This window comes from Armigeres subalbatus, chromosome 1 (assembly GCF_024139115.2).
Source record: "Armigeres subalbatus isolate Guangzhou_Male chromosome 1, GZ_Asu_2, whole genome shotgun sequence".
NCBI lineage: Eukaryota > Metazoa > Arthropoda > Insecta > Diptera > Culicidae > Armigeres > Armigeres subalbatus.
Window position 1 is genome coordinate 27,860,272 of NC_085139.1, and position 23,105 is coordinate 27,883,376.

A 23,105-nucleotide genomic window follows, 5' to 3' on the forward strand; every position below is an offset into this window, starting at 1 on the left:
GATTAATCCAGACTTGTGAAAATGTATCTGTCATTCCTGATTGTGAGATCGCAGTAAGCCATGCATGCGGAAGATTGCTTTTGAATTTGCTGTCACGTTTTTATTCGTATCCACAAAGTTAAGAATTAAATTTGGCTGATGTGTCCTGTTACCTTATTTTTCTTTATTTAAGTGATTTTTAATTTTAAATTAAGGTCATCACTGGGATGAAAGGAATTTTAACTCCCTTTGCAGCCAACCTTAAGTCTCGCAATGTTATTCAGCAGGGCTGAGTTGATAAAAGGGTCGGCGGAAGGGCCGTCCTACGTGCCAATCAAGGGCATCGCCAAATTGTTTTTATTTTACTTAAGCCTAACACTTTAAAACACAACTATGGTAACACATAAAATTATAGAAATACGGATTGACGATGCTATCGTTAAAACGTTGGAATCAAAATAGAGTATACGAGAGCAAGGTTTTGGTTTCACGGTTGTGGGAAACTTTGCCTTCGGAGCTCCTGCATATTTAGTCGTATCTCAATGTCCTGCTGTGGTCCTGTTGATGCACTGTTCTTCGGTGGCAACGTTTGCCTCGAAGGACAAGTTATGGTGAGGTCATTATCTACAAGATCCTCGCCAAAATCTGAATTTACAAGAAATCCTTTGTTTTCGACCTTTCTTTTATGGAAAGGATCAGAACGCCACTTTGTAATGTGGGTATTCAGATTCCGAAAATTCGGAAGGAGCCTGCGAAATGATCGATGATTTTAATCGATATTCTTCGATGAAGGAATGACAAAATTTCGAATACGGATTGGCATATCTAGCTGTTGGTTTGGCGAGGTTCAGTTATGGGTGGGTAGGTCGCAGCCCCCGAATCGAGGTGACGATCGCTGGGAGGACTGGGGCGGTATTTATATTTAGGAAACGCCTGTTCGCCTGTTGGGGGGGCCTCATTCCCAATGCTTGTTGTTATGAGGCTATCAGGGTGTTAAACTTCATAGAATAATCGGCGTCCTTCAGGAAGCAAAAGATGGCAGTCATTGCAGCTTCATCATCGCCAGTGCGTCCGAATACTACCGTATTCCATAGAGATTTCGGGTTAGTCGTATTTGGGACACCGACAGACAAAGTGCTCCACACTATTTTCAGTGTCACATAGATCACGGGACCGAAAAGGGCCCATACCAAAATTGTGAGAGATTCTTGTGTGGCCGGTCCGGAGCCTTGAGATGACCTGCTGCTCTTTCTGGGTGACTGGTTCATTCCAGGAGTCGTGGTTCATTTAATCTTTCTAAGGAAGTGCCCTCTGCTGCTCCATATCAGGCCCAGTCCTGGCCGACGACGCTCTTCGTCCATTTCTTAACGTCGGCAGCGGGACGGAACGGTGTATAATATACCCTTTGTCCGACACTCAGCGTTGGCCTCGTATTTCCTTATGCCGCAATGGCCGGGGATCCAGGCAAAGGTGTACCGGGATCATCCCAGATAGTATTCCCTGGATCCAAGGGTGCTGTGTATCGCTTTGAGGGTAGAAACCACGCTCGCGGAGTCCTAAGGACCACGATTGGGTTATTCGCTGGGATAGTGGCCGCAACAAAGACGGAGACAGCTTCAGCGGAAAAATGTTGCACTGGCGTGGCAGGCTCTCCGACATGGCCAGATTGGGTCCATAGACTCCGAAGCCGACTCTCAGCTGGATACGGAACGTCGGTGTAACGGATCTCGCTGTTCCGGAAGCGTGTTGCAAGCAGTTCTAATACAGACCGTCGAGTTCCTGTGTTGTCCACCCTTTAAACCGCGGCATGGTTCGTCGATGCTTACTGAAGGCGTAGCCCTTCGCTCCGTGCCAGTGGACCCGCGCCACTGGGGAGACTAGTACGGGCTACACTTCTCAGGATCCGGTCAGGCTCATCGAGGAGAGGATCATGACTTCACCTGAGGTAGAGGCAGCGAAGAGGCGGCCTTACGGCAAATGGCCATTCAAATACAGTGCCGGGCGGTGGAGGATGCCAGCGTCAGCACATGCAGCTTCAACGGAGTGGACGGGTAAACCGGAGACTGTCCGCACGTAGCTGTTAAAACAGGCGAAAGAGTGTTGATGAGGCTTCAGGCAGGCATAAGCTCTAGAGCAGGCGGCTATCGATGATGGCTTATCCGACGTTTTCTTGTGCTCCTGTTTTAGTGCGGTGTTTTTGAGAGAGTTTGATGAGATTAACGCGGGTTTTGCAAGTTACCTTTACCGCCCGGAAGTGCGGTAAAAGGGAGTTTCGGTCGATGTCGACGCCAAGTATACGACCAGGACGACCTTCCGGTTGGGGATGGCGTCCGTGCTGAGTTTTATGGATGGCCCGCTAACTGATGCCGGACACATTTACTGGCCTTCAAAACAAAGCCGACTGAAGAAGCCCAGTGAAGGATGATGCTTACTGCGGCCTGAGTTCTGATCCTGGTTCTTCCAGGTGTTCTACCAACCGACAACGTCGATTCGTCTGCGTACAAACAAATATACGTTTGCGGGCAGAACGTTGAACATCCTTCCATGCGTTAGGAAAAGTATGGATCTGAAAAAAATGAATTATTGTCCGTAATGAGCCTTTCCAATACCAGGCCGTTAGTCCCGCCTCTTTGTTAATCGGTAGCATCGGTACAAATATTGTTTGCAACCAAATTCCCAAAGAGGTGGGCGATAGGCTTATAATTGATTACAAGAAAGCTATTTCTCCGCGCTATTTCTTTAGAGATGTCGCAAAAGAGGAAAGTTCCTGCCGCTTTGATATTCTTTATGGGTGCCCACTCGATTTAACGGCTGAATTAATGGGCTTTCTTCATTAAATACAAGAAAGCTGCTTTGCGCGCGCTATTATTTTTGAGATTCCCAGAACGGATCTATCTCCTTGACAGCCACTGATGCCATCCATGTGAATAATTTTGCAGCGTCTCCCTCTGACACACTCATGATTCTGCTACTGACGGAAAATTTCTACCGTCGCTAAGCGAATGTGATTTGAAATTAGAAGAAAATTTGTCACTGCTCAACCTTATTTTATGTAAAATGATGGTTCTGGAAAAACCGAAACACTAAGAGCAACAAAACCAAAAACAGAATCAATAGAGGATGCACTATGGGCGTTTCATGATGAAACATACATATCACCATATCACTAAAACCCTCCGCCTAATTTGGTGTCACAGAACATTATCACACAAATTACTATAATGTGCACTTGTGGTGCGTGTCGAGAACCCTTTCTTCTCAGGTCAGGCTATGGCCCAAAAAGCGCCGTTTTGGTGATCCTTTTATCGAATTCAGTTGAGCGTTGTACTTCCTATTTTTTAGCTGGTGTAATAAAATATTTATTTTGTAAACATCCCAACATCCATTATGCCTTACTCGCTTAACTTTTCAAAAGGACCTAAGTAACATTTTTTCTGAATTAATTTGAATAGCGCAATCAACAGAACAACATGAAAGCTATTGATGTTGTCCTGGGACGACAATGGTTTTATCCACATGATCATACTTGGTTTTAGGCCCATCTTTTCAAGGGTTTTGAACAAACCCAAAGTGTAGATGAGAGATGAGAGTTCCAATTAAGCTTTGCGTCAGTATGACACCTAGATATTTTACTTCACTTGAATAAACTAATTGTGTTTGATTCAAGAAAGGGGTTTCAGTTGTACCTTTCTCCGTTTGGTGAAAGGGATAATGGAAGTTTTTAGGATTTATGCCTAGTTGATACTTTTGACACCAGGAAAAAGTGTGATTTAGGGCAGCATTCTTTCCACGATAACACTTTCGAATTTGCCTCAAATAGACAACGTCATCAGCATATCCAACCACTTCAAGCCTCTTCTCTTAAGTGTCTAGAAGCTCATCCACCACCAGTGACAACAACAAGGAGAAAGCACTCCGCCTTGCGGACACCCCTTTTTGCTTTAACAGTGATGTATGAACCTGGCTCAGAGGAGATTTTCCGATTACTAGCATAGCATGTACCAGGTAACAATGCATGGGTCGAATTTTCTCCTCAACATTGCTGACCCTATAGACAACCTTTCGCATAGTACCTTTTCCATAATTTTGAGCATTACAGGGATAAACTTATCGGCCTGAATGCTTTGGGGTTGGTTTATCTCTTGCCTGCCTTCAATGAAGACAGCCCGGATTTGACGCCAATCGTTAGTATGTCTAAAATCAGACTCGCCTTAAAAATCTCAAAAGGGTGGAACCAGTGTTTTCTCCTCTTTTGGATCAACGCTGGAAATATTCCATCCATGCCAGGGACTTAATGGCTCGAAAGATCTCACAGCCCTCTCAACCCTGGCCGAGTGAAAGCTTCCTTTACCTTTATTGCGTCTTTTGACCAGAAACCCTGATTGGATCTCTTGTGGATCTGAGACAGCAATTCCGTGCCTTGGTCGCCGATGCTCGACTCAAGGATTGAATCAGGAAGTGGATCTTTAACATTCGCTCAGTGTATCGCTAGGCTCTGGTAGTTCCAGCGTCGTCTTTCGAGGCCACATCTTACATCTTCTTACATCTTAGTTTTCACTACTCATTTCTTGTGGTTTTGTCTTTTCGACCTTTTGTCCTTCGACCTTTTCACCTTCGACGTTATGCACATATTCGACCTTTTGACCTTTCGACCATTGCATCCAGGCCTTTTGTCCTTTAGACCTTTTGACCCTTCGACCCTTTGTCCTTTCGACCTTTGTCATTCGACCTTTTGACCTTCAACCTTTGACCTTCGACCTTTTGACGAATTCCGGAGCATTGTTCATCACTCGTAAGTGGCTAACCCGATTTTAAAACGTTCATACTTCAAGGATCCGACGCTGCAAAATTGTCGAGTCTTTTGAGCTTTTGCCAGAGCAGAAAATCTTTGTCCGGATGGAATGAGGCATCCGGTGCAGAAAACCCTTACTCCAACCGCAAAATGTATTCCTCGATTTGGTAAATCAAGCCTGGGCCAGTCAAGCACTACTCCTCCACCTCCTGACGACTCAACGACACTGCTGATTACCGGCCTAACTCTCTGATTTCCTGTATCAAAAGTATCAAAAGTCGTCGAAAGGTTGGTTGACCGCCGGCTGCGTGAAACGTTGAGGCTGGCCTTCAACCAAGGATATCACGTGATTCTAGTATCTCTAGATATTTCAAATACGTTTAACCGCACCACACGATTGCTTAAGCTGCGGTGGACCTTCACTGCTAACATCCTAGCTTTCGTTTTCAACTTCCTCTTCCGGTTTTCTGGGACTTTGTCGCCAACTCCACCTTCAGGACCTATACTGGAAGCCCGCAGGAGTCTGTTCTGACGGTGACCCTGTTTCTGTTTGCCAAGAACGGACCTCCCATGGCCTCCCCAGTTTATCTACACTACAGTCTATACGGACGACATCCTGATTGTGGTCTTTGGAGACACTCCGGTACGAACGCGTATCCGAACTACAATTTTCATATATTTCGGCAGTGACCTCTACCCGTCTACCGAGCTCTGACCAGTCTACCCGACCCATGGTTCTATGCTCCTCACCATATCTAACAACATGTTCTCGTCTTTCTTTCGAAGCGTGCTAAGTAATAATCGATCGGCGATCACCTTCGTCCTCAGAGTACTTGAGCAATTTGCCTCGATGAATTAAATATGCCTTTCAACTTTCTCCAGGACGATAATGACTTCTCATAAATTCTACATCTTTTGACGGTATTTCCTAATGCATGAAATCTGCTGACATCACTGAGATCAGACTTGAGATCTACGGCTGCAAGAACATATTTTTCAATTCTTAAAGCTTCAATATATGCATTCTATTATATAACAGATATCGCAAGATAGTTTTAAATATTCTGGGTAATGCAAACTGCGCTTGAGTTCGAATTGAGATCTACAGCTGCAAAAAAATCTTTTTCCAGTCTAAAGCTGCAATATTCAATTATATTCATTACACCTTCTAGAGCATGTGCATGGAAGGTCAATATACATCGTAAGATGTCATCTAAACTTTCAGTACTACAGTTCCGGTCATCTAAACTTTTCATACGACCATAGTTGATCGCTGGTTACCCGATCTTCCCTAAGGTTGCTCGCCAGCTAAGGCCTAAGGCCACACCACGAGGAAGTAGGGAGGATAGGAGTTGCTGGGTAGAGGTTTTGGACCGCGAGGAGGGCCAAAGTTTATCGATGGGGATTCTCAGTTGCTCCTTAGCACTGGCGCGGCGATATCTGAAGTGAAGAGAAGTCATTTCAAAATTCACGGAAACAAGAGAAATTTTTGGTGCCCTCAGAATAGTCCTCCATATATACCATTAAACCAACTGGCAGAACGAAGAGAATCCAAACTGTTCATTCTGTTTGTGTGGACGCACTAACTGTTTGTCTGCACTAACTGTGTGGATGAAACAGCTAGTACTGACTGAACTTACTGCCATTGAGTTGTTGGCGATATGGACCTATCAATTTGATATCGCTTATTTGATCGTTCGCAAATACAAAAACAGGAACCAGGAACCACAATTTCACATTTATGCTCCATTTGTATACCACCTAAATGAAGATTTCTTCTCTTCTTTGCATTAAAAATATCTCTTACCTTCTCCCATTCCAGCACAAACGGCCGCCCCAAGCAAATCGTCCTCAACCATCCGCGCCCGTACAATGCCAACAAACACTCCAGCTACGTCAGGCTGGTCATCGTCATCGACAACAAGATGTTCAAGAGCATGAAGGAGAACTTCAAGGTGATCCAGCAGTACTGCAAGGACATCCCAACATCATCAACGCGCTGTACGAACCGCTGAACATTTTCATCGGGCTGGTGGCGTCGTCATCTGGAACGAGGCGAACGAGATCGAACTGTCCAGCGATGGGAGATCACGCTGAAGAACTTCCTGCACTACCGCAAGAGGTGCTTTCAGGATCCGAACGACAATGCAGCTGTTCACGAAGGAACACTTTGAGGGGGGCGTCGTGGGAAGGCGCTCAGGGCCGATCTGCGTACGAGTTCAGCGGCGAGTGGAGATGTATCATAGTGATGATGGGGTGCAGGCCACGACGGTTGCGCACGAGATGGGACATAACTTCGGAATGGAGCACGACGCCGGACTGTCACTGCGAGGACGAACGGTGTATTATGTCCGCTTCCAGTTCTTCGATCGCGCCGAAGCACTGGAGCAGTTGCAGCATTGACCAGCTGAATTTGGCTTTTCATCATGCGTGAACTATTGTTTGAAGAACAAACCGACGCAGCTGTTTGACTCGCCGGTATGTGGCAATGGGTTTGTTGAGCACGGGAACAGTGTGACTGTGGTCTTCGGATTATTGCAAAAATTCGTGCTGAATCCGAGGACCTGTATGCTGCATTCGAATGCTTCTTGTGCAACGGTGAGTGTTGTGACCTGGACAGTTGCAAACCGAAAACGGGAGCACGGTCTGCAGAGAAGCGGAAGGAGAATCGATCTGCCGGAATATTGTTCTGGGGAGTCCGAATACTGCCCGAACGATGTCTTCAAAGGGATACGGAGATTTGCGGACGGGAAAGCGTTCTGCTACAGGGATCCTGCAGATCGAGGAACGATCAGTGTCGTTGCTTGGGGTCCAACGGGAGAGTCATCCGATCAGTGTTATAAGAAAGAGGAGGGTACCAGACATGGCAACTGTGGATACAATCGAGTGAAGAACGAGTACGACAAGTGCGGTGAGGGGATGTGTTTTGCGGAATGTTACACTGTCGGCACCTGAACGAGCGGTTGGAGTTCGGAATGGAATCGGTGGCAATCCTGTCGCACAGCTTTATGACTTATAATGGGGTGTGATTCCTTGCCGATCGGCGATCGTGGACTTGGGGCTCAGAAGGTCGATCCGGATTGGCTCCGGATGGGGCCAAGTGTGGCGAGAGGAAGATGTTCGACCAGCGTGTGATGGCCGTAGAGAGTCTTCGAGCGCAAGGTAACGGGGTGGAATGTCCGGAGAACTGCAATGGCAGAATCTGTAACAGCGAGGACACTGCCATTGCAACAAAAGTTTGGACCGCCCTTCTGAGTCCGGAAATGGGCTCAGAAGACAGTGGGCCGGCATCGGATCCAAATGGTGAGTTTTGACTTCTATTTAGCAAAACCAAAATCGTCACCGCATATCGCCTTATCGGATCTAATTTCCGGAACAATTTGTTTCTCTCACATGGCAGCGGATTCACGCGTTTCTGTACATCTTCTTCTGGAGTGGTCCCAACCTGTTCGATATTTGCCTTCGCGGTTTACTACCTGCGTCAGCATCGGGTGCAGTCACCAAAAGCACCGCAAGCCACCGTCCGTGTACGTACAACAAACCAAGCGTTCGCTTTGCAATGTGTTCCAAGCGTGCAATCGCTTCTTCCGCTCATTCTCCTTCTCCATCTTCTGGTTCCGCCGAAATGTAGATCCTACCTAAACTTCCACCAAACCGCATGTTCAAATCAGTGGCTTGCAGTTGGTTTCAGTACTAATCCTGAGTTACTAAACACAAGCACGGAGTTGCATCTTTAGTTGTTAAGAAATAAATGGTGTTTTGTTAAAAGTCAGTTCCTTCTTTCATAAAAATATCTTAAAATCTTATTTTAAAACATTCATTAGAATTAAGACATGATTTTAATTTTGTTCCTAGGCTAGTCTTACGTATGTTTTCGCTAATAATAATCTTATCAATGTTGTGGTTATGTCAACTGTGGTTTTATTCTAACCTTAATTTACTGTCGAAAGCATACAAAATCATTTTTCAGTTCACTAATCCGATTATTGTTATGTCTCTAATCCGGTTTTATGTATTGGTCATTTGTCCAACGTCTTGGTGTGTAGTTTTAGTCGCATGGCATCACGTATACACGCAAACAATAATGCATTTTGCGCTACTGGGTAGGTGTTTCTTTATGATAGACGGAGGCACGGAGGTAACTCTTCAGGATTTCAAATTCCACGTTAGGATTACTGCTTCCATCTGTGCAATGAACTCAATTCTCTTTTACGTCACAATTCATATTCTTTAAAAAATACAAGTAACGAAAATCATAATTGACGCTTCCAGGTACGTTGATTTTAATTTTCACTTTTTCGAATCCATCACCTTACAAATAAACACTTAATTAGATGTGTACTGCCGCTAACCGAAGTCGAGCACATGTATATGGCTCCATTACCGATGTGCTCGACTTGCTTACACATACTCCTACTGACATTTTTCATCAGAGTCTGCTGTTCAAAATCTGTCACACCACCGATCAAAAATTACTCAAGCTCAAGTTTGTCTACATTATTCAACAACATATTCAAAGAAGGTGTAGCAATCAAAGTAGGTAGCAGTTGATGAAACATGACATCCCACTGCCCCATTAAATTCCAATTCTAAATAAACCTCCTAGAAGCTAAACATAACTCCAAGTTATGGGCCCAGTCCGGCTATAGGGCACTGCACGGACTGCATTGTGTCTTCTCGCTGCAAAGAAATAAGAAAACAACAAGGCCAGTAAACGTCAAAATTATGAAGAACGAAAGAGAATGAGATTTCTCCGTGCATTGCCATATAACTCGGCAGACAGAAGGCAAGAAATTATTTGTGGAATCTGAAGCCTTCGCTGGAGTTTTTGGAAGCAGTTAACATTCAGTGAAGAATTCAGAGTACAACAATGGGAAGCAGCGCGAAGATGGCATTGAACAGTTCGCTGGTGATTAAGTCGACGCGTGGAAATTCCGCCAGCTCACAGAGTACGAGATCTTGATGAAGATCCTCCGGCAGAGAACAATACTAAAGCAGTCAGAACATCTACATGTAATCGAAGAAAATGTCCATGATAGTGTTCTTTGGCTTATTTAAGGTCACTTTCCCAAAGAACCCATATTTTTATGCCTCTAATTTTTTATGTATTTAATGAGAGACTTTCAGCCCAAGGCTCCTCTAACTATTTTAGATATAGAGAACAAAAACCAAAAAGTGCTGCACGTGTGAACCGGCCTGAAAAATCATCCGATGTTCGTTCAAAATCAGCCCAATCTTTAAAAACAGCACTTTTTCGATTTTTCATTATAAATTTTAAAAATACTTAGACGTCAAAAACTTTCTTTGGGAAAGTTGACCTTAAACTCTAGCAAGTTTTGACCCCTTTCACCATTTGTTAATAACATTTCATTCCCTCTAAGCGCTGGAATTGGCTTTAGAGGTTTTGTTTAGGATTTTTTCAATTTCGAACTAGGATTCAAATTGAGACATTATTCTCAATGTTGGTATTTCTCGGAATAGTGAAACGTTTCTAATGTACCTTCGCCTTACATTTTTAGACGAATCAGTAGCTGGAGATCGTCGTCAACATCAGAATTCCTATCGATATCAGGTCTATCTACCTGGATACCTGGTATCTACAGCGTCAATACACCTATACCTGGCGTATTGTAGAACTCCATAATCGGTCTTGGGCGGTGTTCCTCCAATTTCCCCGAACGTTTAGGGTCCCCATGTCCGATTCTACCAGTGCAGCCAGCGTGTTCGTGGCCTTCCACGAAGTCGTCGGCATCTATCTAGTTCTCTGTTGAATATTGTTTGACTATTCTTTCTTCCAACATTCGCACTAAGTGACCAGCCCACTGAAGACTGCCGTTTTTATACGATTCACAATTTTCTTCTTTGTATACCTGATACAGCTCATGATTCATGCGTCCGCAGAACACTATTTTCTAATTCCCTCCAGTATTGTACAAAGCACTTTTAGCTCGAAACAAAGCTCTCCTGTCCGCCTCTTTGGACGTCCATGCTTCATACCCATAAAGCAGTTTCTCAATCGTAATAGTTCCCTGGGGTACCTTCGCTGGCCCCAGGGGTACCTCGACAAAACTGCTAATGGCGGATGTATTACCATTTCAATAAAACTTATTATTAGTTTTGATGATTATTTTATATTTGATTCCAAAACTTTGCATTGTACATAATATGCATGGCGATGCGATCAGTTTATCAAAGCCTGTAAAAGCTCAGTAGCGTTGCAAAGTCTTTCAAGCCTTTCGGATTCTTCTTCTAGCGCTCTTAAGCGTTCTTCAGGCAGCTCGTAAGCCTCCTTTCAAGAGACTCAAGCCTCCTTCAAGGTTTGGAATTCTTCTTTCAAGAAGCTTGAAGCCTCCTTTCAAAGCTCGAAGCCCCTTTCAACATACTCAAAAACCTATCAAAAACTCAGAAACCTCCTTCCAAGATGCTTGAAAGCCGCTTTTGAAGAGGCTCGGAAGTCTACTTTTCAGAGGCCTACTTTCTAGATGTTCGAAAGCCTGCCATAAGGCTCAGAAGCCACCATTCAAGAGGCTCGGAAGCTTCCTTTCAAGACGCTCAGAAGCCTCCTTTCAAGAGGCTCAGAAGCTGTCTTTCAAGAGGCTCAGAAGCCTACTTTCAAAAGCCACCTCTCTTGAGGTCAAAAGTCTAAAGGCTCGAAGCCCTCAGAGGCTCAGTCTCCTTTCAAAGACTCAGAAACCTCCTTTCAAGAGGCTCAGAAGCCTTCTTTCAAGAGGCTCAGAAACCTTCTTTCAAGAGGCTCAAGTCTCCTTTCAAGAGGCTCAAGCCTACTTTAGAGGCTTGAAACTTTCAAGAGGCTTGAAGCCTCCTTTCAAGGGCGAAGCCTCCTTTCAGAGGCTCAAGCTTCCTATCAAGCTCAGATCCTCCTTCAACAGGCTTAAGCCTCATTTCAAGAGGGTTGGCCTCCTTCAAATGTTTGAATTCAAGAGCTTGAAGACTCCTTCTAGAAGCTAATACCCATTTTCGTGAGGCTCAAAGCTTCCTGTCATGAGACAAGAGTCAAGAGAAGGTTTGGAATTCCTCTTTCAAGGAGTTTGAAAACCTCTTTCAGAGGCTCAGAGCGTCCTACCAAGATGCTGAAAAGCGTTCTTTGACGAGGTTTAGAGGAAGAAGAGATGCTCAGAAGCCTGCTTTCAAGAGGCTCAAAAGCGGCCTTTTAAAATTCTCATGTCTCATTTTAAAGGCTCGGAAGCCTCCTTTCAAGATGCTCGGATGCTCCCAAGTTTACTTTCAAGAGGCTCAAAAGCCTCCACATGTCCTCAAAGACTTATAAAAGCTTGATGAACTAAATTTGAATTGCAAGTTTCACGGAATAACGAAAATTTCATCAGCTTTATAGAGAGCCATACTACCCAAAATCGTATATTATCAAAATCCAGCAAAGATGGAACTGATATGCGATCATAAGCAGGATATATCTCATTAGTTTTCAGTTCCGTTTTTATACATCTCAAGTGATGCTTATTTTCATTCACAGCGAAAAAATAGGGGGTACCTCAATGAATGTAAAAGTTCGAAGGGGTACCTCTCAAGAAAAAGGTTGAGAACCGCTGCCATGAAGGATCACTGGTAGAAAAAGAGTTTTGTATGAGCAAATTTCGTTTCCGTCTGCATGTTGCGGGACCTAAGGTTACGTAATCCGTAGAAGGCCCTATTCACGTATTTATATACGTCTTTTCACTTTACGGAAACGCCATTGTAACATGTCACAATCGTTTCAAGTAAACAAATTCTTCCACCACTTCAAACACATCCCCATCAAGCACTACCTCAGCACCAACACCACTGGTCTTCCTCTTTGTATTGGTAGAATTAATGGTTAAGCCTATCCTCGCCGTCTCCCTCTCAATAAGGTCGATGTCGCCTGCAAAGCCCAGGAGCATACGCGATTGTGTGATGATAGTGCCGTTCCTTTGTTCCAGATCTCCTAATAGCGCCCTCGAGTGTAGTGTTGAACAGTAAATTCGAGGTGCATCATTCTTTTCAGTCTCTAAGGTCACAAACGAAGTTGACACTTCGCCTGCATTCCGAATACTTGATTTCGGCCATCCAGCGTTGCACGTATCAGTCTAATCAATTTCGCCGAAAACCATGTTCGGACATTATCTGCCACAGCTCATTTCTTTTCACTGAATCGTACGCTGCTTTGAAATCAATGAACAGATGGTGACTCTGCAAGTTGGACTCCAGGAATTTATCAAGGATCATCCGCAGACTAAACATCTGATTCGTCGTTGTTCGGCCCTCACAAAAACCGGCCTGGTATTCGGCGACGATGGACTTCTCAAGTGGTCTCAGTCTGTTAAACAGAATACGGAACAGAATTTTGTACGCCGAGTTCAGAAGGGTGATCCCTCTGTTATTGGCACACTCTAGTCTGTGCCCTTTCTTATGGATTGGGCATATGAGGCTATCCAACCAGCCGGCATAATGTGGTGGATCGATAAGGCATTAGTACGTTAGTCATAAGGACGGTAAGCATATTGTGCTTTTTGTAGACTTTTGAAGCAAATATTCTGGAAAACGTGCGTTATTAGAAATATAGCTTGACAAAGAGTTCTTGGTCGTAGTGAGGCGATAGCCTGTCATTTGCAATAACGTTTTTCGTTTTCTCAAAAGATTCCACTTTTTCCTAATGGTACTTTCTGGGAACGCAAAATTTTGGAACTGCTTTTTCCTTCATATTCTTCAAACAGCTCAGCTTGTCCGTAAAAACAGCCTCATGTTTACTTAACATCTTTATCAGCTCAGTAGTGTGGTACAAAAGTCGCTCTTCAATCTCCAGCCGGACGTATTATGTCGTCTATGCAAAGGATGGATGTCGCCATTTGAAAATAATTTCTGAAATTCTAAACGAATAGCTTCTTGGATATGGCTATTACCAGACACTGATTCGCTGAAGAACGGGTGGAATTAAATTCACTTTGTACAAATGGAAATGATTCACTTTCGGGCAGGGTTTCCTTCCTTTCCTATCCGGAGTCGAATTCTTCTTCCTCGAAGGGCCGAAAAAATCGTTCCTTCAAATATGTCATTTGACCAGAAATGCCGTTTAGCCGAAATGGTCGTTTGGTAGAAGGGGCCATTTGGTCGAAAATGTCATTTGGCAAAAAATGTAGCTGAACAGGTCACATGCCGGTAAATTAAGTTTGGCCGAACGGATCCTATGCTCGTAAATGTTGTTTGCTGTATGGCCCATTCAGCCGATAATGTTGTTTGACAGAACAATACAAAATGTGAAGTGATTAATGATTATTGAGAAGGACGAAATAAATAATAAGAAGTGAGAAATGAGAAGTTAGAAGTTTGCTGTCTCACTTTATACTTCTCATTTCTTCTTGAGAGAAATAACAAATGAAAAGTGAGAGGTTAGAAGTAAGACGTGCGACGTCTTATTTCCTACTTGTTAATTTTAACTTCTATCATAGTTTTAACTTCTCACATGAGAAGTGAGAACGAGAAGTAAGAAATGAGACATCTCGTTTCCATTTCTCACTTCTTATAAAAAGTGAGAAGACGTCTCATTTCTAACTTCTCACTCCTTAGTTTTCTTTTGAATTTTTACATTAAGAAGCGAAAAATCAGAAGTGAAGACGACGCCTCACTTCTCACTTCAAACTCCTCATTTCTCACTTATTTAATATTTTTTCTTCATTCGAGGGTTGGTATCCAGCTCTCCGCGAGCGGTAATGGCCACCAGCTTGCCTATGGGCTAGTCTCTGATTTGACGCTTGTGAATGTCAATTGCACCCACCGTTCCGAGCATTTTGATCAACGTGGTAAATAAGATGGCGTGTATCCTTCTAATCAGCACCTTTTCCAGAGACTAACCCACGGGCAACCTGGCGGCCATTACCGTTCGCAGAAAACTGCACTGAGGATACTGATCGTAAGAACATCATACGTTTCTCTTTTGAAATTTCGGCACAAGAAAAAGTATTGATTTTCATACACTCAAGAAAATGGCTCTTACAATTTTCATAAGACCAATCTTATGAGAACATTTCATAAGAATGGAATTATGAAAATCATAAGACCTTGTTTTGATAAATTCTGGATATATATTGGCTATCCAGCAAAATGTTTTCTTGAGGCGTTGATAGGCGTGTGATGTAATCACGCGCCTCCTAATCTCGACGTCCACGGTTCGAATCAGGGTTGATTTTTTTCACATATATTCAAAATATTTCATAAGATCGTCTTATGAAATTCATTCCATAAGAAAAACTTATGAAAATCAACACATTTTCTTATGTCGCAATTTCAAAAGAGTGTCCTATGATGTTCATACGACCCGTTTCCTCAGTGTACCATTCTCCAATGGAATGCATTTCATACGACAATTTTATGAAATATTTTCAGTTTGTTAGAAAAAAGTGTAACCCGGTTTGGATCCATGGACGACATGATTAGGAGGCGTGCTTACACACCACACGCCCACCGACGCTTCGAGAAACTGTCTCGTTGGATACCCAATAAAGAGTTAGAATTGATCGAAAAAAGATTCTATGATTTTCATAGTTCAATTCGTATGAAACATTCTCATAAGTTTGGTCGTATGAAATTCTTACGGCCAGTATCCTCAGTGTAACAATCCAATCGTATGAAATTTGCAATGACATTTTGCTTCCAGTCTATCCGGCTCAGCAAAAAATGTTCCGGATAATGACTTGTTCGATAGTTTACAACCTCTTTTAGTGTTTCCATCACTTAAGCTAAAAAAATCCCAAAAGTGACATATAAAGAGAATTGAGTGTATCAATACTAACTGTACCAAACTTCTAAAGAAGAACAACTGTGCCCATTCAAATGTAATGTCCCTCTTTTTTAGGCCTACCAACAACCCGAAGTCGGATTCATCCCGGAGCACCGGATCGACACATACGATGGTTCCTTCGTCGCCTAACTCTCCGGACGATATGAACTCCGCACTGCTAAGACCCTCGAGTGATGTGGACTTCATGAGCAACAACATGTTCGGTAAATTCAAAGGCTTCACCCTTAAACCCCTTTCCGAGCAGGGAGTCAACCTTAAGTCTCCCAATGTAGCGTTCGTTCACCCGGTGTCCAAATACAGTGAGGATACCAGTAGTACCGTTCCCAGCCGCCCTGCACCCCCTGCTCCCAAATTTAAGCCAGCCGTACCCGCTCACACGGTACAGATCGGTAACAGCACCTACAATAAACCGGCAGGAATCCATCAGATCAACGGATACAAACTGGCCAATCACGAGCACCAGATGGAGAGCGCTCCGGCCTTGCCTCCGTTGAACCCCGGATCAACAGCACGTCCAATCATTTCCAGCCCCATCCTGGAATCATCCACCAACACCTCCAGAGAAGTCAAGGTCCCCATCCGACCCGCTCCGGTACTACCTCCCGTACACACCGACCCATCCGGAGGTTCTCAGGAAAATATCGTTCCAGAGATTCTGATCAACCCTACCCTCAAGGACAAGAAACCCAAAGAAGGCAAACTGAACCGCATCACCTCCTACCTGAAGAAAGACGAAAAACTGCCCAAAGCGGAACCCAAAAACATCAAAATTGTTGATAAGGAGAAGCTCAAAAACCTCGAGATCTCCGCCCCGATTCCCATCGCTTCCGATTTAGCCAAGAGTATGCCAAAACTTAACGAAACCGAATCGACGCTGGGGCCTGGCATTCCCAACGTCCAACGGGCGAAGAGCATGCGAGATCCGAATGCGCACGAAAAGCGTGTTCCCGGTGATGGTCAGGCTGCTGCAGAGTCTCCACGGAAACCATCCACTCTGAAACGCCCTCAGAGTATGGTGGGATCGCGTCCTACAATGCCTCCTCCACGACCTCCAGTTCCTCCGACTTCGGCAACGCCTGCAACTCACGGCTACCACAAACTACCCCCTCCGAAGTCGGTGATAATAGTAGCTCCCCGAAACGACTACGACGACTGCCAGGACGTAGAAGAATCCATCCCATCGGCGTCTTCCAACGGACCGGTAACTGCACTTGGGCATGACAACATCTACTCGGTGATCGATGAGTCTCCATCGCCTCCAAGCATACTGTCACCCCAGGCCACACTTTCATCTGGAAGCTCCGATAGCATGGGTCTCCTGGGAGAAATAGTCAATGAGATTGAGAGTCGCGGAAGTGACTCGGTGTACATAGCTACAACGTTGAAGCGCGAGGGAGGCGCTCGGAAAAACTCGCACGCACCTATGGCCGAGGAGGAAGATGACGAACCTACGTACGTCAACACCTCTGAGATTCAAGATGATGAAGACCAAATCGAAGCCCCCACGGACGATGATGACGAACCGTATCCACCCACTCTCAAGTCCAATGTCAGTACCACGTCCAGCGGTTATCTGCGACCGTCGGCTATTAATGCCCCAATCGCACGGGTGGCCCCATCGAAGCCAGAAAGTGTTTCATCTAATTTAAGTAGTTTTAAAAATGGAGGATCCAACGTCCTTGGCACGCTGCAGTTCGAAGGCCCCGCCGAGTTCAGTAAACCAAAAAAGTCCACGACAACGGCAGCTGCTCCGTACAAGCCTTATCACAGCACGATGTCCAACAGCCGTCCGGGGTCGGTCGTAGCGGCCACCAAGTCCAAAATCAACCAGGAGAAGCTCGCCAACGGTAGCAGTACGGTTCCGAAGCTAAGCAGAAATCCAACGCCCCCCAGCATCACTTCGGCCGTCAACGGCAGTCGAAAGCCAATCGGTAGTTCGGTTCGAACGCGGAGCCCTTCGCCCAAGGGTAGGGTTGCGAATGGTGGCGTCACTGCGGCCAAGGCCAGCGCTCCGGCGCAGAAGCCCAAAACTCCGGCCAAGCCGGAAGGCGTAGTCAAACCGAAGATCTCGTCCTCTAGCAACAAAATTCTAACGGCTGCCGCACGACCTGGTGCCGGAAAGTCTTCTAATGTGGCATCGCTGCAGCAGAAGTTCGAATCGAAAAAGTAGGACGCTGTCCCAGTGAGTGAAAACTAGAAAAAGCGCCATTTCTACTTAGATAATCCGTACTAAGCACCAATCACATCAATGGCGCAGAATATCAATCATTCATATTATGTTAATATGAAGAATCGGAAGCGGGTATGTTGACCCGCTTTGTTCCGTTCCCGAAACTATTAAGAGTTATGAAACAATCAAAATCACCGGAGTAGAGTAAGGATAACAATTCGCGCAATAGATCGTTTTCGGTTTTTTACAAACGTTACAATCACACACATTATTAGATATTTGATAAGCAAGTGTTAGTTGTCGGTGATACTACGGCTTGTTCTCTATCCGCGTCCGCCTTCCAGTTTTCCAGTTCTATTGTTCATTGCAGCGATTTTGTCCCCTTCCCGTCGTATTTTTAAAAATCCCCGAGACAAGTCCGGCGTAGCTTAGAATCTCATTCGTTTGTAAATAGCAACCAAAGAAAATTGAAAATGCTGCGGAAAAGTGAAATGATAAGAGAGTAAGTAATCAGGAAGGTGACCGAGCGAAGTGAAAGTTGTTGTCAAATATATAATCAGGAGATAATGAATGAATTTGAAGAATTCGAAAATCGAAGCTAAAGAAACGAATCAAAATCCTGCGTACAAGAAGTTATCGAAAACGAATAGAATCGTCTTTTAGGATACGATGTAAGCTGATTACTACTAGTAGGAATGCAAAGAAAGAAAGAAAGTTGATGAAGGTGAAAACCATAAGTAAATATTTGTGTAAAGTAAAACTGCTTTTTATAGATGAACAAATGAACAATTTTGTCAGAACAACTGTAATGGAAGGAGAGAGGATACAGCTCTAACGAAATAAAGTCTTTTATAATATTGAAATGACGGGGAGATTTTTAATTTAGTTCCGAAAAAAGCCAATACAATGTTTAAGACTACTCTTGTGAATATAAAATGAGTGTTGGACCATGTGTCTAGTGTTGGTACTTCGGGCTTACTTATGGAACGTACACACGGTCAAGCAGTTCGACCAACATTGACTCCACCTCCCGTTTATTCAAACATTCATCAATTTTTATCAACACCGACACGAACAATCAATTTATTCGACCAACAATATCACACACGAACGACCGAAGCACCAACTCGAGCACCAACCATCAAAAAATATATGGGGGTTTGTGCAACTTCACTACAAATGCTCAAACATGTTCGGCAAACCTTGACTCCACCCCCGACAACTCAAACCAAAATCAAACCGTTTTAATTTTTCCCAACCGAGCCGCCAACTGTCAAATGGTTGTTCGAACAACTTCACACACGTTCCAACAAAGCAGCAACCGAAGCGTTTTCTTGGGGGTGGAGTCAATGTTCGTCGAACTGCTTGACTGGTGTGTACGTAGCATTACGCTTAGTTAGGTGGGAAGAAGGAGGTCTTTCGTAGCTTAGCAGGGAAAGCATATGTCTAATATACTGGGGTTGGGTCGGTTTTCGACATAATATTCCACGTGCTGTGCATCTACACATATTTTTAAATACAGTATAGTCAGTCGTATCATCTTCAATCCATTTGTATGTCGGCACACTGAACCGTCTCTACCCGAGTGGTATAGAACTGGCGAGCGCGGGACGGGACTATTGTCTCTCTCGTTTGTAGAAAGATTGGCCGCACCGATTAGTAATGATTAGTATATCAGAATCTGTTGATTTTTGTCGCTTTGTCTCAATTTTTTGCGCTTGTCTTGTGTCTTCGGAATGTCTTGTTCCACATCCATGTAGAATCCACATACTCCCGTGATCATGTGTAGCTGGTACTTACTTGACAGCTACAGCTCCTCGATTAAGCTACACCGAATGGAGTATCATCATCCAGTGGACTCAATCCTGCAAAAAGCCATCGTGTACACAGCCTTCCACGAACCCGACGGCCACTTCCGGGTTATCTTCTGAATATTCTCTTTGCTTGTCACTCCTTCGACATACGCATCGTCCAGCCCAGCGTAATCTTCCCTTTTGTATAAGCCTTACAATATCCAGCCCTTTATAAATCAACTCGTGATTCATGCGACGCCGCCAGATGCCGTTCTCCTGTTTACTCCCGAGCGGTAAGACGCGCGGCTACGAAGCAAGACCATGCTGAGGGTGGCTGTGTTCGATTTCCGGTGCAGGTCTAGGCAATTTTCGGATTGGAGATTGTCTCGATTTCCCTGGGCATAAAAGTATCATCGCGTTGGCCTCATGATATACGAATGTAAAAATGGTACCTTGGTTTAGAAACCTCGCAGTTAATAACTGTGGAAATGATGAATGAACACTGCGAAGCGGCAATGTCCCAGTGGGGGATGTAATGCCAATAACAAGAAAAATATTGTTCGCTGCACCTAACACTCAAACATTTCAAAAGCTCTCCGATCAGCCTCCTTTATCGTCCATGTTTCATGACCGTATAAAGCAACCGGAAGAATCGGAGTATGTAGTATACAACGCGAATATTGTCTTTGTTTGCAGACTATGGGACTTAAGCTGATAACGAAGTCCGTAATAATAATAGTCTCTATACGCTTTTCCACCTCACGTGTAACATCATTATCGCACGTCACTAATGTTCCAAGATACACACATTCTTCTACCACCTCAAATTTTTTGCCACCCAGCACCACTTCACTACCACTAATGAACCCACGTTAATTGCCAGCGATCATGTACTTCGTTCCGCTGGAATTGATCGTGAGTTCAATCTTCGCTGTCTCCCTCTTGAACCCTTATGCAACCAACAAAAAAACACACGTGGATGGCCGACAGGGTACCCGTGTTCCTATAAATTGGTATTCTCATAACTACAAGCTCTTTGCGCTTCTTAGAATTGAAAGTGTTCACAATACATGCTTTGGGTAATGCAAAAAGTCCCTGAAGTGAGGTCATCCGAGAAATCTCTGGAGTAAAGCCTTATGATCTACTAGCGTAACCAAAGGCCTATTATCCAAATTCAAATACGATACATGCTCTTTGTGGTACTTAGCATAGAATGCGTTCACAGTATATTCTCCGAGTCATCCAAGAAATTTCTGGAGAAAAGCCTTAAGGTCTATACTCGTAACCATGGGTCTATGGACTTGTCTTAAAAGTGGTACATGCTCTTTGTGCTCCTTGAAATCAAATGTGATCACTGCATATGTTCTGCGCTATCGAAGAAATCTCTCGGATAAGTCCTCGGTCATACAAGAAATCCCTGAAGAAAGGCTACAGGATCCACACGCGTAATCGAAGGTCTGTCAATTAATTTCAAAATGCTGGTACATGTCCTTGGAAAATAGTTCGATCACAACATATGTTCTGCAAAACCTCTTTTTGCGCCCAAAACGGGGGAGCGTAAATGGAATCAGAGTGTAAAAAGAGGGAGAGTTATTTCCAATTTAGGGCGTAAAAAGAGGGAGCCTTATTTGGAATTTCGAGCGTAAAAAAAAGTTTGCCATCGTTTGGGTAAACAAAGTTTGATATTTAACTTACTTTTAGTCTTAAGATGTAACTTTCGGTATTAGGGTCGTCCAAATTGTTTTCGTTATCATGGTTGTCCAATTTTTTTTAATGATGAGGCCTTAAGATGTTCTTGGTACGCCGATAAATCAAGAAGTCATAAGGGGTGCAGATCCTTGATGACGCACAGTAAGACGTTCATAATAATTTTCAAGTATTTAAAGTATTTCGAGATCCTCCTGGAGCTTGGACCTATGTGTTTTGTGATACATAGAATAGAGCGCTTTCATTGCATATGTTCATGGTCATCCAAGAAAACCCTGGAAAGGCCTTAGGATCTGCGCGTAACTAGTAATTTTTCGGTCTGTTTCAAAAGTGGTATATGCCCTTTGTGGTACATATAATAGAACACCTTCATTGCATATGTTCATGGTCATCTAAGAAAACCCTGGAAAAGGTCTTAAGATCTACACGCGTAACCAGAGACCTTTTAGATTGTTTCAAAAGTGGTACATGCCCTGTGTGACACGAAAAAAAAATGCGTCCATTGCATAGGTTCATGGTCATCCAAGAAAACCCTGGAATAGGCCTTCAAATCTGCATGGGTAACCAGAGATCTTTTGGCTTGTTTCAAAAGTGGCACATGCCCTTCGTGGTACATAGAGTAGACCGCTTCCATTGCATTTGCTCATGGTTATCCAAGCAAGCCCTTGAACAATCCTCAAGAACTTCACGCGTAACCAGAGTTCTTTCGGCCTATTTGAATAGTTATACATGCCCTTTATGGTACGTAGAATAGAATGCACCCATTTCAAATGTTCATGGTCATCCAACAAAACTCTGAAGTAAGGCATTAGAATCTACACCAGAGACATATCAGCCTGCTTTAAATTTGGTACTTGTTCTTTGTGACCCACGAATAAAATGCGTTCATGGCATATGCTAATGGCCGTTCTAGAAATACATGGAGTAAAGAGCATGTACCGTTTTTGAATTTGCACGATAGACCTTTGGTTACGCTAGCAGACCTTAAGATCTTTTCCCAGGCATTTTTTGGATGACTGAGGCCTTACTCCAGGGGTTTTTGGAGACCGAGAACATATACTGTGAACTCCGACTGTTCTAAGAACCGCAATGAGCATGTAATATATTTGAAACTGGTTAATAGTCCTTTGTTAACGCATGTAGACTCTTAAGCCTTACTTAAAAGATTTATTGTATAACCATGGACAGAAACTGTAAACCTTGACAATGGGCAAAAAGTATATGAGTTTCTGTTTCCAAAACTGTCAAAATTATCTAAATCGGTTGAAAATTGTAAAAGTTATGAAAATATCAATTACTGGGAACACGGGTACCCTGTCGGCCATCCACGCGGGAAAAAATCAAATGCCGCTCCCCACGTCCCTCCTCACTGTATCAACGTGATTTTTTTAGTTCTTAGATGTCACCGAGTTTCAGTTTTCAGCTATAAAAAGGCATTGAAATATCACCACTTGAAGCTGAAAAAGGAACACGGGTACCCCGTCGGCCGCATAAGGGTTAACCCTTTATAAGGCAGTGGCAATATATTGCCACCAACAAATTATATGTTTTTCTATTTATTAACAAGAGCTCTACTTATTATTTCCCATGTAGTGGCTTTGTTTGCTTCCTAGTAACACCCCAGATGAAGCCATAAAAAAAATTGAAATGTCAATTTGAGAACAGTTTTTTACGAACAGATCGTATGTTACGATAGGAAGAAGGATTTTCAATTATAATTCGTTAAAAAAACAATAAAGATATACTTTTTCCCGTTGGTATTAATTATTTTGAATCTCCTGTGTTAGATTATGAAGTGATTATCGTGAAAAAAGCTTTGCTTTTCTGTATATTTGGTTTTTGGATTTTTGACGAAATTTTGTTTTTTTTTTT

General features: G+C 43.7%; 1 pseudogene; it reads left to right on the forward strand.

The window, feature by feature from the left end:
* Positions 1-18,596, forward strand: part of LOC134206047 (disintegrin and metalloproteinase domain-containing protein 12-like) — a 71,799-nt pseudogene extending 53,203 nt beyond the window's left edge.
* The last annotated feature ends 4,509 nt before the right edge of the window (positions 18,597-23,105 follow it).